Source organism: Ambystoma mexicanum, chromosome 2p (assembly GCF_040938575.1).
Source record: "Ambystoma mexicanum isolate Mex_15411 chromosome 2p, UKY_AmexF1_1, whole genome shotgun sequence".
Lineage (NCBI taxonomy): Eukaryota > Metazoa > Chordata > Amphibia > Caudata > Ambystomatidae > Ambystoma > Ambystoma mexicanum.
In genome coordinates this window covers 1,319,485,338-1,319,505,386 of record NC_090923.1, presented here as the reverse complement: position 1 = coordinate 1,319,505,386, position 20,049 = coordinate 1,319,485,338, and positions in this window count along the sequence as shown.

Genomic DNA, 20,049 nt, shown 5'->3' with positions numbered 1-20,049 from the left:
TCTGTAGGTTTGTCAGCATTTCCTATAGCCTCTGTTAAGGTTCCATTTTCCTCTTCGTGAGCAGATATAAATGTGCAACATGATTCTCCTATTTTGGCACAAACTCCTGCATCCACAGCTGGGATCATTTCAAGTACATATCTGTTCTGGAGAGTCATCAGTCGGATGGCTCTTAGCTCTTCCTTGATTGCATTGAATCCTTTTATCGTCGTGTTAATCGTTTGCAGTAACTCCCATCTGGTTATCTGCAACCATTTAGTATTGGCTCCAACTTGGAATCTTGGCATGAAGATCGTCGGGAACACTGATGAGGTGAGGCTGAACAGCCGGTGTTCATATGGGATTGCATGAAAAGCTTCTTCTGATTTGGCAGAAAAGTAATTCTCTCTCTTCATTCAAGTTATCAGTTCAACAGATCTCTTCTTCCTCAGGTGAGCATCTGCTTTCGGGAAACTGTCAATGTTCAGGTCGCTTTTCGGGATCACTAATGCTGGAACGTGGACATTCACAATCGTGCCTATGCCTCCCAGTCTCTTGGCAGTCTGATATATGCTTTGGATCCACATGCCCAATAATGATCCATAATTACTGCTGTTCTGTGAACCATTCCTGGAGCATCAAAAACTCGTCCACAGTTCTGATTCTCTCCCATCTTTCTTGTGCCATTGTTTCTGAAGTAGAATTTTGGGCTTTCCAGTGGTATTAACTGCAAGGTTTCTCCTCTGTCTTCGACCCATGTCAGCAGTTTTGCAAGCTTTGGCCACCATGGCTTGCAGCCATTTTGCGCAATGTTGACAGTTTCTTTGGAGAGTCCAGTGATCATCCAAGCTCTGCAAATCACCACTCCTTTCTCCCATCCGTCTGGTGAAAGCACTGTTCCCCAAATCTGCATTTGGGCTCTGTTTTTCACTTTCAAGTTTCCTCTGGAGTGTTTCCTTGGTCATTTAGTCTCTTGTTTACTTCCCATCTTATTCCTGCTCCTTTAACTCCAGGCTTTTCGTATCTGATCACATGATTTCTCGTATGAGCTCTGTTTCTTGTCTTAATGTCCTGAACATAATCATCTTCATCGGGATAGGTTGTTTCAGTTGCCCATATCAGTGAAGTGCCACTTCCCATAAACTGGCCTCTAGTTTTGCACATGGCTAAGTGTGAAAGACAGTGCGCTGTCTGGACATTAATTTCTACAGCCACGAAGATCTTGGACTTTCCCATGCTATACGGTAGGAGAGCACAAACATAGCATTCCCCTTCGGAATTTCGTGTTCCAACTTCCTTCATGTGCTGTTACCAAATGTTGTTTCCTAGGTGTGCTGTGCTATCCAGGTAATTGTTCAGTTAATTGTCGTCTTCATGCGTACTTCTCTTGATTCTTAAGGTTTTAATGTAGTTTGCTATTACTATGTCTCTGAATGCATTTGTGTAGCTTTTACTCGCTGGAGGGTTCTCAGGTATCCTGATCCATGGTGCAGGCCTTCTCATCTGTGCCATTTGAGTGGACAGGAGTCTGGCATCTCTTCCTTTTTCTTCATACATATTTTTCCTGCTGGATGCAAGTGCCCATACCCACCAACCTGGCACTGGTCTGGTATATGGTTGTACTGTGGAACTGGTACTTGTCTTTTGTGTTGGAGCGTGTATGCTGGGTACTGCAGTCTCTGTGGTTTTGTTCTTCATTTCTTCTTGTAGTTTCTTCTTTTCTGCTGCTTTGGTTTGGGGTTCTGCAGTCATCAATGCTAGGCCTGTTTCGTGTACATTCAGTGTTTGTGTGCGTGTAGTTGTCAGTCATTTTTCTTCATTCAGTTCGTGCCGACCCTGTCTCCGGCTTTCCTGCTCATTCGTTACCACAAGAGTGTGTGTATCATTGCTAGTCACATCCATTTCAAGTTCACTCACTCCACCATCAGATCTTCTAGGGACTGGAATGACTATATAAGGTCTGGGTGCTTTTGTGGGTTTTATGCATATATCATTAGGTGGATGCACTGAAATTAGAACGCTTTGAGGACCAATATAGAATGCAGTTCTGATTGTTAATGACAGTAAAATAATGATGAATACAATGCATAAGTACATAATGGTTCGATGCGCGAGGCGACAGCATTTCCTTCCAGAGAAGCCAGGATGCCTCTCTTCTTGTGGGAGGACCAGGTTGCTGCTCTTGGCCCTCATCTTGATCATTCACCAATTGTTGATGTTATTATTTCCTTATTCAATGTCGCCCTTCAAGTTCTGAGTTTAGGAGTGTCAGGTGCACAAAGTGTTTTCCCCTTCCCCTTCTTGCATGTGACAATTGTCTTTTATTTCAGGATACAGTTCTTTTGCTAGACTGTGGAAAAAAATCAATGTATGTAATACTTCGGTGTGTCTTTTTACTGTGCATGTTCAAAGTAGGTGAGTTCCCAATCCACCCCCCAAATCTGCTTCAGTCCTGAGGACATGCTGGACACTAGTCAGTATGAAGAAATATGGAAAGCTACCAACAAATGTAACAAATGGAGTTCTTGACTCTGTTCCTTCGATCTGTCCCTCAGCGGAAGGTTTCACGATCTTCTCCTAAGGATTCGATGGACATTGGATATTTTGATTTGAGCTATAATAGCATGCAAGAGCATATTTAGCTGAGTACTCTTTACTGGATCTCCAAGAAATGTACGTATGTCAACATTGACTGGTTTTCCCACTAGCTCTGGAAAGTCCTCAATAAGGTGGAAGAAGACATTGTATGCCAATCTGCTGTCTTCTGGTGACAGGGACATCTGTCCAGTCTGTGCTGAGATTCAAGATTGTCTGTTTTTTCCTTGATGTAAACAATGTCTGCACTGTCCGTTTGCGTGAAGTGCGATCAAAATTCTGGTTTTATCTAGAAGATGGTTTAAATGCTCAGTGTTCGGTGGGTCTCGTAGAAATGTATGTGTGTCAGTTGTTCTTCCGACAATGGTTGGACAGTCTTCAATTATGCAAAGGAACACCGTGAGGATAAACTCATTTATTTTTTCCTGTGTTGGGAACATTTGCTTCTTTCTCACTGTACTCAGGGAGTACACTGAATTGTTCTGCAATGACAGTAAGCAGTTGCCTTATTATTTTTTCGTTTTCAGGATCTTGGAGAAAGTCTGCGACACTTGTGATCCTTCCTACTAATGGCAGGTATGATCTTAGCACTAGGTTGAAGTAGGTAACTATGTCCTTTGTGATGTCTCTACCGTGGGACACCATAAATGACTACCAAATAGGGTCTCGGTGTGGAAGGAACTAGGGTACTGTATCTTATTTCAATTTATGTGTGCTTCGTCAACATTTGGCATACTTTTCTAATCAAGGCTTTTTAGCGTGCCTCAGTCCAAGTTCAAAATCAACAGACTATGTTGTGGCTTCTAAGCAAAATCTTTGTCTTCACCCTTTAACTAGGGTGTACAGAGTGTCCGTTTTTATGTCCTTATCCACTTTTTTGCTTAGAGGAATGTTCAAAAAGAAGCCGCAATCTTTTGGCAAAAGTTCTTTGTCTTTACTTTGCTGGTCATGCGTCCTTTTTCCTCGTCATGGATCTCGTCTGCACGTGCTGTGGTTCTTCCCCATTGTTCGTCAATTCCTCTCGTTGGGGTGCAGGCAGGGGGCTTTCTCCGATGTAAGGTTTAATGGCACCGAGAAAAATCCAAGCTCACCTGCCCTGTAGCTTCACAGTGGACGGAGTGCAGTCCTCTATAATGAAAGGACCGTTGAATCTTGGTCCATCCCACTTTTTCCTTGTATGATTTCTCACCAAGACGGCATCACCAGGGAAGATGAGTGGAACACGTAGACCTTGAACTGAGTCTGATGCAGTGTCTCCTTCTTTGGTCTGTGCTGCGCTGCACCCTTTTTGTCGTCGCTGAAGCTGGTCTGCAATTACAGTAAGGCAAGATGTCATACAGTTCAGATAGTTTTGCATTTCAGACCCTAAAACCTCTCCTGTTGACTGGGCATCACATCTAGCTCTGTCTCGGGGTGTGAGGGGAGTTCTCATTCTTCCTGTGGCTATCTCGTGTGATGTAAAATGATGGTTGGAGCCCCGTTGTTTCCGAAGAGCATACAGTGCCAATGGAAGGCAGTGCAACCATCCCCTCTTTAGAGTAAGCTTCAACTTGGCTATTCTCTCCTTCAACAAGCCATTGAGCCTCTCACATATCCCATTACCTTCCGGATGACACGCCAACGAGAAAGTGTGCTTTATACCAAGCAGCAAGCTAATCTGCTCAAACACTGTATTAACAAAGTGGGCCCCAGTATCTGATCTCATGACTTCACACACCCCCCACCTGGGAAACACTTCCCTCACTAAAAATGTGGCTGCACAGGTAGAGTCTGGGTGTGTACATAGACCTGCTTCTATCCATTTAGCGAATGGACACACCACAACAATTAAAGGAATGGTTCGCCCAAAAAAATTTTATTTCAAAAATAGATAGGCAACATAAAAAACGATTGGTGGGGTTTTTTTTTTCGAAGTCCCTAAGTAAAATTTTGAGCAATTCAAGCTCAAAAATTGAAAAAGCAAGCACATGAGTGCATCCATTTTGTGAAATGGCTGCCCGCCTGTGCTGGCTTTTCCGGCACTAATGAAGGAAAAGCCGGCCAGCTGTAGTAAACAAAAGCTACCACTGGGTGGCTTTTCCTTCATTGGTGCTGTACGCGGAGGACGGGGACCGGAGACTCCAGGCAGAAAAGCTGCAGCTGTATTTCGGTAAGTGCTATTTATTTTTTTAATAAAATAAGCACTAGCTGCGTTTTTTTTTCTAAGTTTTCCGGGCTGGAGGAGCCCGGAAAACTTAGAAATAAAACCGCAGCCTTAAAAACGTTGTATTTATGTTTGCGTTCGCTTTTGAAGCGACCGCAAACATAAATACAACGTTATTGTGTTTGAAAACGCTGCGGTTTTTCTTCCTAGGTTTCTCAGGCTCCTCCCCCATAGGGAGCCCGAGAGCCCCAAATGGGAAATCAGATTTAGGTAGAAACACTGCGGCATGTAAACACAACCGCTTGTGTTTTTGCCTGCCTTGGCTTTCACTTTGGGTCTCCGGTGCTCCCATGGGGTAGCACCGGAGACCCAAAGTGATAGCCACGGCAGGCAGAAACACAACGCGGTTGTGTTTGAAAACGCTGCAGTTTTTCTTTTTGAGTTTCTCAGGCTCCTCCGAGCCAGAGGAGCCTGAGAAACTTAGAAAGAAAAACTGCAGCGTTTTCAAACACAATAACGTTGTATTTATGTTTGCGGTCGCTTCAAAAGCTACCGCAAACATAAATACAATGTTTTTAAAGCTGTGGTTTTATTTCTAAGTTTTCCGGGCTCCTCCAGCCGGAAAACTTAGAAAAAAAACGCAGCTAGTGTTTATTTACATTTAAAAAATAGCATTTACCGAGATGCAGCTGCAGCTTTTCTGCCTGTAGTCTCCGGTCCCCGTCCTCCGCGTACAGCACCAATGAAGGAAAACCCGCCTAGTGGTAGCTTTTGTTTACTACAGCTGGATGGCTTTTCCTTCATTAGTGCCGCAAAAGCCAAAGCGAGCACAGCAGCGGGCATCCATTTCACAAAATGGATGCCCCCATGTGCTATCTTTGAGCTTGAATTGCTCAAAATTTTATATAAGGACTTCGAAGAAAAAAAATGCCAATCGTTTTTTTTTATATTGCCTATCTATTTTTGAAATAAACATTTTGGGCGAACCATTCCTTTAAGTATCTGTACCCATTGCATACTTGAATCATGTTGACGTAATCGACATGCAAGTGCTGAAAAAGCCCATTTGGCTTGGGGATGACTCCTCTTATTACTTTTAATGTGTGTCCAGCGGAGAATTGCTGGCAGATTATGCAGTTCACCATAGAAAATGCAATATGCTCCGCTAAATTTGGTATGAACCAGTCTTCGGCGAGCGTTGCTGCTAGATTCCCTTTTGTCATGTGTGCCGGGTAATGTAACTGCTCCAGCGCTATTTTTAATAGGGCTACAGGCATTACTGGTTTACCAGTGCTGTCTTGTCACCACAATCTGTCAGAGGGTTTAAAGAACACCCTCAACGTTTCCACAGGTTTTTCTCTTCCTGCGGTGCCTCCCCTTGGAGCTCCATTAATTGGGTTTGCCCTAGATCGTTATAGGCTGTGGAAGTTGCTCGAGCAACCATCATCCTTTCATTTGTGCACACCATTTCCTCTTCCATAATCGTCTCACTTTTGGATGCCATACGCTTGGCTTCTGCATCTGCTGCTTGGTTCCCGCGTGAGACAAAATCTGTCCCCTTGGTGTGGGTGGTGCATTTCACGACCGCTATGCCCACTGGGAGCTGTAGTGCCTTAATCAGCCTGTCCAATAACGTTGCGTGCTGTACGGGCATGCCATCTGCTCAGAGGTAGCCTCTCCTTTTCCAGCAGGCTAAGCCTACGTGCACTGTTGACGTCACATAGGCGGAGTCACTGTACAACGTTACTTCCTGATCTGCGTGATTCTCAGTGGCGATAATTCTGAAGCCTGTGCCGAATAGTGAGATGGTATTCGTGCACTAAGAAGTATTTGAAACTCTCCATTTGCTGTGTGCTTTATCACAGCAATGCCTGTGTATCTTTGCCCATCACTTTGTTCGATTCTCGATGACTCGTCAATAAAGACGATCTCTCCTCCTGCCAAGGCATTTTCTTTCACCCTGGGAATTTCATCATAGAATTCGTTGTAGATCGTGCAGTCATGCATCGGCTCTCCCTCAGTGATTGGTTCGACCATGAACATGGCTTGATTTACTTTCTTACATCAGACTATTTAGATTGATGGGTTTGATATGATCACTTCATAAGCAGAAGCTCTCTGAGATGTCAATGTGCCCTTTAGTTTCTCTAGAATGGCAAATAGTGAGTACAACCTCATGGAGCATCCCATCACAATGGTTGTAGCCTTCTCTATGGCGAACGCTGCGGCAGTTAAACTTTTTTCACATGGAAAGTGGCCTATCATTACCGGGTCCAGATTCTCACTGTATTATGCTAGGGCATGGTACCCCAAGGAGGTTCTTTGAGTTAGCACTGCCATCATGACGCTGCCATTTGTGTGTGAAAACAGGTAAATGTCCTCGGTATAATTGGGCATTCCGAGACCTTGAGCTGTACAAATTGCTCTCTTGAGTTCAGAAATCCCTTCCTCCATGGCTTCAGACCAGTCAATCTTTTCCTTTGTCACTTGGGCCTTCTTTAGGGCCTGAAGTAAAGGCTTAGTATAGGAGCTGTAATCAAAAACCCATGCTCTAACATAATTGCATAGGCCTAGAAAGCTCTGAAATATTTTGCCTCAACGGGTATATTACATAAAATTGTTGATGGATTTGGGACTAAAGGGAACTCGGCCTCAACAATATCATTTATCGGTCTAAGATCTTGAATTAGCCTCCAAGAACCCCCCTTTGATTTCTTGACAGGATAAACTGACATATTACATGGTGCCTCTACCGTCACTAAGATGCCCTGGTCCATCATGGCAGAAATTGTCTTAGAAATCCCTTCCTCTGCCTCTCTGGACATGGGATATTGTCGGGCTCTTGGTAGGATTGCTCCTGGTTTCAATTTAATTCTTACTTCTCTCACCCCCTTCAAGAGGCCTACGTCATAGGGTCTGGTAGACCACATTGAGACAGGCACTTTAGCTAGGTCGTCATCAAAATATTCAGGATGTTTCAGTCCTAGCATTATTCTCTGAGGTACCTCTCTTTTGATCATTTTTACCAGAAAGGTGAGGTTTACCTCTACCATTGTCTCTCCCGTTTCTGCTTGTTCTTCAAACAGATCATCATCGGTGACGTCAGTCACTCAATATCCTTCTTTGATGGCGATAATCGCGCACCATTGTCTGCCCTCATCATCATAACTGTCAACCAAAACCACTTTCCCTCGCACTGCGGCAGCATGTATTATTAAGGGAAATACTTGTCCCTCCTCCTCATGCATTGGTATTCTCGGTCTGAATAAGAACTCATCAGGGGTTCTCATTACTTTATCTGCAAGGCCTGGAAATCCCACCATAAGCAAACGCATGCCATATGTGAACATTTCTGGCTCTAATGGTATGGCCCTCATGGCTATGTGTCCTGAGTATGCGCTAATTATTTCACATACATTTGAGTAGTGCATTCCTTGAGTTGAGCATACTAAGCCCTCCTCCATGAACAAAATTGTCATGTTCAACTTTATCATTAGGTCTCGACCCAAAATATTTACTGGGGTCTGATGTGAGTATAATAAGGGTACATTAATTTCGCACTCTCCTGTGGAGACTGGGAGTGTGTTTGTAAAGGGAACTCGACTGTAAGCTCCTGTAATACTCTGCGTATCTATGGCCTCGCCGGACAAGGAAAACTTGCCTTCACATATGCACGAGCGTGTTGCACCCATGTCTACTAAGAAGGAATATTCTTTGCCCCCTATAACGACATCCACCCTAGGTTCCCTATGAGGGCCTGGCGTCACTGATAGGATAGAGCACATCAGGGTTCTCAGTGAGCTGTCCTAGTTTATATACAAGTTTGGCCCACTTTGCACTTGTGGATTTTCCCCATTCCCATTGTTACTTCCCCTTCCAGGGTTCTGGGTCTGCCCTGTGCTCATCGTTTGTGACACTTGCAACAGTGCCTGTTGCGTTTGTCTTTGTGGAAAATTGCCCATGCTCTGAGGTTGCACTCCTTGGTGCGCTCCTGGCGCTTGTTGTTGCACCGTGTGATTCTGTACAACGCCCTGTTGTACAACTACAGGTGGATTCACCATGCCTCCTCCCATTCCTTGGCTGTTCTGCACCATGTCTTGATTTCTGCATGTGCGCGCCAAGTACCCTGTCATTCCACACAGCCAACATTCTGGTGGTGGTCGGATTATTTGCCCATTTGACAAATCTGGGTTTCCATTGTGCACATTTTGAAAGCCTCCCTGATTATTTTGGAAGCCTCCCTGACTGCTCTGCCATCCTCTTCCCCTAAATCCTCTCCCTGTGGGTAAACTCCTACATTACCATGATTATTTTGTTGTGGACTAGCCACCTGCTGCATGCTTTGTTCAGCTGTGTTAGTTAACATGGCTCCTTCAAGAGCATACTGTGATAGTTTCTTCTGCACCAGTTTCGCTTCCTCACCCTTTCGAGTTGCTTCCTTCTTTCAATTCTTTTCCTGTAATAGTCTACAATAATGTGCGATAGTCAACTGTATTTCAGCCCAAGGTTCAGCCACAACTCCTACCAATTTCTTGAGTTGTTTCTGCACTGGTTCTGGCAATCCTTGGCACAATATATGGTAAGACACAGGTATGGATTTTGTCCAAGATTCATGCGTTTCGAGCACCCACGTGTCTTGGAAATTCTGTATATAAATGAATGGATCTTCAGAATCCTTCATTTTTAGAGTCATTATAGCTCCCAAATCAGAAGTATCTGGGTAAAGTACTCGTAGCTCTTTCCATACTGCTGCTCTGCAATTGTTAAATGGCACTCTGTCATGTGTGGTATTGATTGTGGTTACACCAGGGTACCCTGCCCGTACCCACACATTGTCTGCTCTCTCACCAAGTATGGCAATTAGGAGACCCTTAATGTCCCCTATGACTAACGTGTTTCCCACTGTCATTTTTTTTCTAACTCATGTATCCATTTTCCAGCTCCCGATATCAACATTGGAAGCTTGTTTTTCAAGTTTTCCCGATCAATGTGTGGCCATGGAATATATTGTGGTCTTACTCCCCCCTTCTCTAGTAGCAGAAACTAGAATGCATAGCCCTCTTTTTCTTCTCTCATTGTTCTCCGGTCTACAGCAGGGGTAACATTCCTGCATCGCCGTCTACCTGGCAATGTCCTTAGCCTGTCCACATAGGGCGGTGAAGACACCCCCCTCTGACCGTGAGACACTTCTTCGTGTCGGTCAGACCGCGCGGCTGACTCTGATGCCCTTAGTGCAGACTCACTAGTATCTGACCATCGTATCCCTTTTTCTCTTGGGAGACGTCCTTCGTTCTGTCTCCCTCCTTCTCTTTCCTCGCGCTCCTCTCCTTCGGAGTCGGACATTGTGTGTTCCCAATGTATGCAACTTCTTGTATCCTCTTTATTCCTACTTATTTCTGGTCTATCCAGGGATAGGTATTTATTCCCACTACTTCGGGGGACATCCTCAGTGTCATACAGTTGAGTGCTTTCCAAGCGCACGTCTTCCCTCTCTCCTTGGGGTATTTGTTCTAGCCCCATTTCATCATATATTTTATCATTTCTCTGATGTTTCTGGTGTCAAAGTCATTGTCAATATTCGCCCTAGACATACCTGGCACTGAATCGTACTTAGGAAAAAATTCTTCAATGTCTTCAACTGGATCAGGTTTTTTAACTTCCCTCTCCAAATATTCACGATCGCCTGCTCTCTGCCTTCGCTTACGTTCGATATCGTCATCAAATTCTTTGTGCTTCCTCGCCTCTTCTCTGACCCTATGGTCTTTATTTCTCGTTTCATTTCTACGTTCATCTGCCCTTCATATTTCCTCATCTCTTCGTCTTTTCTCAGGTACCCTTTGCTTTTCTTCTAACCTTTGCTGTATCTGTCTGTCTTGATCGTAGGCTGCTCTTGGGTTGCGATCAAGCTGTTTTTCTTGCTCCTCGCGATATAGCTGCTCTCGCCTTTGTCTGTCTTTCCTTCTTATCTTTTCGTCTCTTAATTCCTTTTCTTTCCCCTTCTGTTTCATCTAACCTCTCCTTTCGTCTTGCGTCATCAATGCCTTTACCATCGAATTTCAATAAAATGTGTCCTTCCTTCCATTTGTCCTTTGTGAATGCTATCTCATCAGTTCTGTCTCCGCTCCCTTTCCATTTCTTCCCTTCTCCCTCCTTGTTGGAAGATTCATTTGTCTGTGCCTGGTCTTTCCTTTCTGTGACTGTGGAGGTAATATTTGTGTCCTTATCCTTCCTTTGATTTTCGTCACTACTATGTGTAGGTGACTCATATGCAGGGTTGCTGTACCCCGTGGCTGCTTTAAGTTCCCTCAGTGGGTATAATCCCTCGACTTTACTTCCTTCATCTTTCATTTCGGGTAGGGCAGGTGGCACGGTAGGTGTCTCACCCCCCTCAGTGAATACATTAAGTATCCAATCTGTTGGCGGCTCTTCCTCCTTTACCTGTTTACTTCCTTTCCACAATTCAAGAATAGCAAGGCGTTTTTCTAACTTCTTGCCTGTATATGTGGCATGCAATATGTCGACGAGTACTGTTTACTCGCTAGACCTGCTGCCTGGATCTCTCTCGCTCCCTCTGCTAATCTGTTCGAAGCCAGCCTGTAGGATGTCCATAGCGGCAACACTGTGCCTGCCTGACTTCCAACACAGGAAGCTCCAAGGTTTTTTTTTACCTAGCGTGTCCTCCCCGTTACTGGCCATGCCTCCTCCCGCCTCCTTATCATCTGAAAACCATCGCGCACACGCACTGCGCACAGAGCGAGTACTACGAGTACTGTTTACTGGCTAGACCTGCTGCCTGGATCTCTCTCGCTCCCTCTGCTAATCTGTTCGAAGCCAGCCTGGAGGACGTCCATGGCGGCAACACTGTGCCTGCCTGACTTCCAACACAGGAAGCTCCAAGGTGACTGTGACTGTTGTGGCACATTGTTGCCTGAACTGGGGTTGGAGGCGAAATTGTGTTTGTACGTTTGGTGCCTCCTGCACATTGTGTCTCAAGGGGCGTACACCAAAAAGAACGTAGCATAGGATGTTCGGTGCCTCCTGCACGTCGCGCCTGGTGGGCGTATTAGTATTAACACATTACTGTGTTCATTTGTTGTTCTTACCCCTTTGTTTGTGTTTATTATCTTTCAGTTTTTTTTTACCTAGAGTGCCCTCCCCGTTACTGGCCACGCCTCCTACCGCCTCCTTATCATGTGCTACCATTGCGCACACGCGCTGCGCACAGAGCGAGTACTACGAGTACGGTTTACTGTTCGCTGAGTGAGGTGCGCGGAGCGGGAGTCTGGCATTTACCAATTGTTACCAACTAAGTGTACTTTAGCACCCAAAATTGTGAATTGAAATTGGCACACACCCCCATTTCAAGTTTAGACACCCTTGGTTGCGAAAGGATTTATTAATATTTTGTATTTAAGCAGTTAATCTAGCTACTTATGGCGTACCGGCTTACGACCAATATGCCGCCGCAAATTCTAAATTTGTATGTTACTTCCACAGGCTGTGCAAATCAACCCACTCATGAAGAGGTCGGGACCTTACCACAAGATTTTTATTCTGCACGCTTCTGCATTCTAACAGGTACGGTGTTACCCGCAAAATCAAACTTCATTTTTGATGACAATATAGACGAATCTATAGTCTCAATTTCTTCAATGTCCACATCCCACCTAAGGATTACTAAAAAATCAGAATATTCTAACATACAGGAAATTCCCTTTTCACTAAAAACACCTAGTGTGACAGCTAATCCGCGCCCTGTATCGGATATCACAATGTTGGCCTCTACACGCAATTGCCCGCGTCTTTCTTCCTCTCGCATTGCCATTTCTCCAATTTCCTTTCCTCCCTTATTGCAGGACCAAACTGGCTTGTCTATACATGCCAGTCAAAGTGAGTCTCCCATTCCATGGTGCATGTCTGTCCACTCAACAGCTGACTCTCAGTGCAGCAAACCTTCCATGATTGATCAATCACAATCACAGCTTCCTCATTCTATGTTACATTCATTCGCTCTTCCCACTCTAAGAACATTGAAGAAAACTGCATCGGATTTGTTTTTACAACATACTATCGTGATGCAACCAGCAATGACAGCTATCAATACAACCATCATGAGTCTGTGCAAGCTGTTTGAATCTTTGGACACAAAAGTGTCGCATCAATCCAGGCAGTTTGACGACTTAATGAAATGGCTGTTGGCTCACTATAACTCCTCCCTTTCCAAAAATGTTTCACCGCCTATTGGGCTAAGAACGAGTAATGAGTTTCTGGAGGGGGAGGGAGAACGGAAATCAGTGACGCCTAAGGCTCCTTTTTTTCATGCTGCCGAGGTAGCCAGCTCTAGGGCTAGTGCACTTCCTTTGATTACTGGTATCATTCGACCAATCGAGCAACTACCTCACATGGTAGCCTCATCGAAAGAGTTTGCTTCGACAGCCCAATCTCCTAGACCACCATCTGAGTTGCCTCGCACAAGAAAAAGTGGAAAAGGACTTAGCCATCTAGATGCCCTGAAAGTTCGGAACCCAAAGGTTGTTCCAAAAAAACCTCTGGCGTTAAAAGAAACAAAGAACATGGTAAACCTTAAGCAAACCAAAAAGACTTTGAATTCCTTCTTCAAAGCCTTGGGCAAACCAACTGCCTTAAAAGAGAAAGAAACCATGCCTACAGGATTAGTAAATGTCCCTTCAACCATGATTGTGCCACCTGCAGTCTTGTCTGGCGCATCTCTGACTAGTCATTCCCTGAAGGGAGCCGGTCAAGGTGTTTCTTCTGATTCCTGCCCACTGATGCCCATGGCTGCCACAGTCTTGGCTGACAAGATCAAAGTTAGTACCACACAAAACTTATTGCAGCCAGTTCTTTCAAAGTTAGCTGTTGGCCCCTCGTCAATGTCTTTGCGGATACCCACACAGGATAATGTCATACATGCTTGTGTTCCTTTATCTCCTTTGTCGCAGCTGGTTCTATCTATAGACCGGAATATCGAGGCCGACAAACAACTAGCAGCTTTAAAATTACAAAATGATGCACATATGAGATTTTTTATGAAAGATCATATACATGCAACAATGGGCCATGGACAAGCAAATAATAATTCTAATCGAGCTACAGTGGGCACCCTTCGTGACAATTTGCAATCTTCGGTTGCGGGGGCCCCTGTAAATCAATTTGGCAAACAAACTGAACAAAACTTGACAGATTTCACGACTGCTCCCGCATCCATATCTCAGCTGGAGAATTTTAAACAAAACATAGACGACTATTTGGCTGCCAGTTTAGCAAAAGTACAAAATTCCGTAGTCTCGTCTGCAGTAGCTTCGGATGTCCAATTCATCCCACATTCAACTGCTGCGCCTCAAGTGGAGACGGAAGTAGATACCTACAACCAGGTAAACATGAAACTCCCTACCTGCATTGGGCTCCACAGAAAACCAACACTCAGGCAGTTTCACGTCATTTAAATCCACAACGTGAACATTTTTTCACGCTCATTTTAAAATGCCGATAGGGCAAGTTCCCTTGTTACGATTTGAATCGCCAAAGAGATATCGCAGATCTAAAAAATTTGGCGTCCAATGACATAGAGCAAATAGAATTCATTTCAGAATTATCATGTTCAATTGTCAGACTGTGCATCCCTTCAGCCCTAGTTCGAAACACTATTTGGCAATGCAGAATGCAAGTATTCAGTATGGGCTTTCTCTTAGCAGAAGAACCCGAAAAAGCACCTCCAAAAATTCAACAGCTAATGCGCAAATCTAACATTTATTGTGGAGCACAGAGGAAGCCTGATGGGGCACAAAGTGAAGGTTTCAGTCATCAGTAACCACCAATAGTGGGTGATACAGATGCGATCCTTCTTTTAAATTGGAACACTAGGGGTCATTCTCATTTGCCATCTACCATTGCTAAATTCACCACTGTTCATCATCTAATAGGCTTACAGGAAACTTGGCTAATCACTTGCCCGCTTTGGGATGGTTATGAAATTTCGCTTCTCCCGGCCACACCGAGCAGCGGTCGCCCCTCCTCGGGCCTATTAGTGGGCGTCCACAGAGCCAGTGGCTTTTCCATCACACCTTGGGCCTCAGTAGGTGCACAGATTCAGTTAGTCCTCATCTTGGGTCATTCCCGAGAATTGGCATTGGTAATCATTTATCGCAATACCTCCACCATGAGTGACGATGAATTTTATGATGGTATGAACGAAATCTTAAATCTCACCATCTCTAGACAGTCTGCAACTCATATTATTGTCACAGGAGATCTCAACTTGGACTGTCGTGATATGTCCGATCCCTCTCGCTCGGCACTGAAATGGACAAACATGATGGCTGACCGAAATTTACACGGGTTAAATGGTTCGGCTGAGGGTGACGTTCAATCGAATTTTACCTGGCACAGTGAAGCCAGTACGAGCATGCTGGATTACATCTATATGAGTCCAAAATTGTTCCAAAGTGTTCAACATCTTTCCATCAGTCCTCACCCTAACAGTGATCACTGTCTTCTGGTTGCACAGATCACATGGACTTTTGAAAATGTCTTGCGCATTCAACCTCAACACGCTGTGGCCACAATTAACACCGCAAGAAATCGTCTCAGCTGGAATGTTCAAAAGATACAGACTATAGCAAACATCTTGGAAGACAAGGAATGGCGCTCCAATGGGGTGCAATATCAAGATCTTTTAAAACCCTTCTTGCAAAATATAACCATCTTGCTGCACAATCGTGCCTGCCACCCGCACATCTTGGATTCTGATATCAAGAATATGAAAGCTGAATACCGGAAAATTAGAAAACAAATACTCTTCCAGAATGGCCCGTTCTGCTGGCAACTCTTAAATATTGCCAAATGTTGTTATAAAAACTGGCTTAGAGATAGGAAATCACTTCATGACATCCTTCTTACTCGTATCATCCCTAGCTCCTGGAAAACATCCATTATAATCCCGATCTTCAAGAAGGGTAATCGCCGCATTCCAGACAACTATTGGCCGATTGCCCTTCTTGACGCTCCTGGGAAAGTATTCGCTAAAATCATCCTCGCTGAATTCAATGCCTGCACCCTCCAAGCACATTTTGCGCGACCCCCATCAAACGTGCTTTGTTGCAGGCATGGGTACGTCAATTAATCTATTTACTTTGAACTCAATCAAATTGCAATGCTACCAGCAAAAACAACAAGTATTTTATGCATTAATTGATCTTAATGCGGCTTTTGATTCAGTGAGTCGGGTTCTTCTTCTGGCGAAATTGCAGAGAGATCATTGTCCCACAACCCTATTGGATGTAATACATGCCCTTCATTCCAATACATCGATCAAGGTTCGCTCAACTTTAGATGGCATGTTGTCAAAGCAAATTCAAACTTCACGAGGACTTAAACAGGGTTGTCTGTTGGCGTCTGCCATCTTTAATGATTTCATTCAAGATGTAAGACACGACCTGTCCACCGTCATTTCAGACTCACCAAAATTGAATGGCTATACAATCCAAACCCTTTTATATGCAGACGATTTGGTCCTGATCTCCAGAACACAAGTGGGGTTACAGCGACTGCTGAACACCTTTTTTAATTATTCTGAGACGAACGAATTAAAAGTAAATCTTACAAAAACTCAAATCGTAGTTTTTTCTCCAAAAAGGCGATGCCCGCTCTCCTATGTGTGGTCTCTGAACAATACCCTGATTAATAGGGTGCCCCATTACAATTATCTGGGTATTGTGTTTGAGAGTTTAAAACATCCCACAGGCCACCTTCTGCTCTGGAAACAAGGTTAACATCTTTCATATTGCAAGCCAGCATTCTAATGTACAAATTTGGTACATTTTTGGTATTGCCAGCTTGGCATTTTTGGACCGCAAAAACTATTCCACCCCTACTATATGGCCTGGAAACCTTCCAAGAAATTCCATCTCTACAATTGGCAAAATGGGAGGCGAAATACTGGTGCCGAATATTACATCTTCCGAACTGCATCCCAGTTGCCTGGATAAGGTATCAGCTTGGTCTGATTTCAAAACAGGCCCTTTTCAATTGGCGCAAATGTTCTTTCTTCAGGCAATGTTTGCTGTCTTCAACATCACAAGTCCTATTAAAATATGTTTCATCATACATTTTTTCATCACAACAGATGTTCATTAAATCTTGGGTAACGAATGTCTATCGTGTGCTAATCCAGGCAGAAGTTTCACTAGATCTACTAATGCAAAATCCAGACAAAGCCAAACTAAAAATATATCATACAGACTGGATTTCAACTCAAACTGTATGTCTTGCATATCGTGATGCAGATGAAGCTCGTTTTCCACATAAGAAAATGCGTACTTTACCATCCTATTTAATACGTTGTCCATCACCCAAATATCGGCATCACATTTTAAAATTACGATTTAACCTGTGGGGCACTAGAGTGTTACAAGCCAAAAGAAGACTGTTGAGTAATTCGGAGAACTTTTGCCGCTTTTGCACTTCGACGGACATTCTTGAAACCATGATGCATCTTATCACGGAATGTACAGTTCTCTGTCCCCTACGAGCAATTCATTTTGCACGACACTGCAATTACTTACATCTTGCATCTCAAGATTTGACCTGGTGTCGGATCCTAGGCTCAGGCTATTCGCCATTACAGATTGCTACTGTAAATTTTCTTTTAAGCCTAAACTTAGAGCTTAAGTAATCAAGCAGCTAATTAACTATTTAACTGATTATTCACCTGTACTTAATTTTTCTGTACTTTTTCCTTTTCTCAATTAATATGTGTTTTTTCTCTTTTAGGTTCATTTTATTTATCCACTATTTTCCTTTTCTGGCTTCTTTGAGTCCATGTTTTAATGTTAGTTTAAATTTTACGATATAAAGTTTTACATGTTTATGTATTTTGTATTTGTATTTGAAAGGTTAATTTATTTCAACTAAAACAAATATAAAAAAAAAAAAAAAAAAAAATGTCATATGTTGTAAGACGGCTTTAGATAAAGATCCATTTTGTGGCCACGCATAAACAACTTCTGGGCAGTTACTCACTCAGTGCTATACTTCGTTAGCTTGGGTGTGTGTTTTGGCAACTGCTTGCACAAGTGTGCTAATGGAGTTATGTCTTCCATGTTTAAATCTGTTCCCTTTCCTCTTATATAACACTTGTCAATGCTTTTGTGTGGCTTAAACAACTCGTGACAATATGAGCAGGCACCAAGCACTGCAAGCTTCAATCCAAATTTTCACAAAAAATTTTACATATTCCAATTAATTCAAAAACATCAAATCGTGTGCGTTTCCATCTCAGCCATCGGATTGCGCAAACATTTTTAATCAATTCTCTTAAAAAAATGTAACATGTGACGTCACGACAGAAAACATGTAAGACAGACGCTTAACAGACTAGACAGACACCAGCTGGACACAAATATCTCTACCTCTAATCATTACCCCTTTATAGAGTGTAAACTAACACCTTTCACGACGCCTTTAAACGTTGTGGTAGTCTATTTGTTCCCCATTATGTGGGACTCTGGGTACACGTTTCTTCTGGCCGCTATATTTAAAGCACAGGAATAAGGCGAATCCTTTCACTTTTCAGGTGTCTGCCCTGCTAACCTCTCTCATCTCGGGTGTCCACCTCGGCAATCTTTATTTATTTATTTATTTATTCTCGGATCATTATCCCCTTATATATATACAGTCTTCTCTACTTCTAACAACATTTTGTTTTTTTCTTCTTCCTCCCTCCGTTACCTTTTCCCCTTACTTGTTCTAAGGCATGCACTGTTTGCCAAAGCACTACATTTTTGTTTCACTCACCATTCGCATTGTTCGTCTCAGGACCCTCGGGATCACCACCTTCGTTACCGCCTTCTTCAGCTTTTCGCCCGATCAGCTGCCCGTAGAAATGGGAAGGGATGTGGTGGGAAAACGGGTCCCTTCAGGCCCTGACTGCAGTTTTCTTGCTTACGCTACCATTGTCTACGGAGAGCTTCACGGTCTACTGAGCCGAATGGCAAAGGACTTGTGATATTGCCGAAGACCTAGGGCCTCATTACACGGATGGCGGTAAGGGTTTACCGGTACCGGTATTTTACCGGTACCGGTAAATCCTTACCGCCTTACTACGAGGTCCCTTTGCGGGTTGGGGAATTTAACGCCTGATTTTTGCAGGCGTAAAAAACCAACCCGCAAAGGGACCCAGGGAGCTAATTACGGTACCGCAATTTGCGGTACCGTAATTGGCGCCTTCCCCATTCCCATTATGCCCTATGGGGCAAAAATGGGAATGGGGAAGGGCAATGGTGGAAGGGTGAATTACCGCCCCGCCAACCTTGGAATGGGGTGGTAATTCCCCTTTCTGCCAAGGTGGTGCCAGTATTTTACCGGCATGAACCATGGCGCGAATAGCGCCATGGTTCTCCGCCATCCGTGTAATGAGGCCCCTAGAGTTACTTTATGTCGACGGTCAATAGGTGTCTTACTTCAAACTACAATCGATAGTCGATAAACCATCCGATCTTTGCTACCAAGTGTCCCGAGAGACATCCGATTCAGGGTTTGCTCTGCAGTACTTTAAGACGAGATAGCTCCACCTCGAGATGGATGGGGGTGCAGGGTCTCTTACTGCAACACCAATCAATAAGGACAACTCAATGGTTTGGCAAAGGGGAGTCTGTTTAATGACGAGTACAAAAAATGGGGAACATTGAAATCGACAGCAGTGCGACATCCTGTCTCGCTTCAACTCCCTCGAACTTCATTCAAAACATAACTTTTATACTCAAAACGCGTCATAATCTGACGTGTAACACTCAAAAGTTAACATGCAATTCTATTTGTTGGGAAAAGGTAACTTTAATATAGGTGCTATATCTGTATGTGGTAACGGAGTGAGGGGATTGGGTAAATACTGTCAGGTGGGCATCTAAGCCCTTCCTTCATAAATGACTATTGTAAACGTCACTAAAAGTACATTGTCGCATTGGTTCTACTAACTATAGTACACTAGAGTATTTGGTCCACTGTGATTGGGTTGGCATGAACCCCATGCATAACTCTCTACTTTGCCTAGCAGCACGCAGAATGGTCAACCAGGTACAGGACGTCCCTTAGCTCACCCTGCCTTCCTTCAATCAATCATCACTTTATGGGCTATGTGTCAATTAGTTCACTGTGGTTGGCCCTGAAACTGCATCTTCTGTCTGGAAAGGTTTTGATATCTCTGTCTGGGCCGGTGCCAGGCGTAGGTGTGAACCTGTGCCTCCTTTCGCTCAGCTGGTCACGTGCTCGTACACCATGGATTTGCCTCGTTTCTCTCCATTTGTGCATTTGATTTT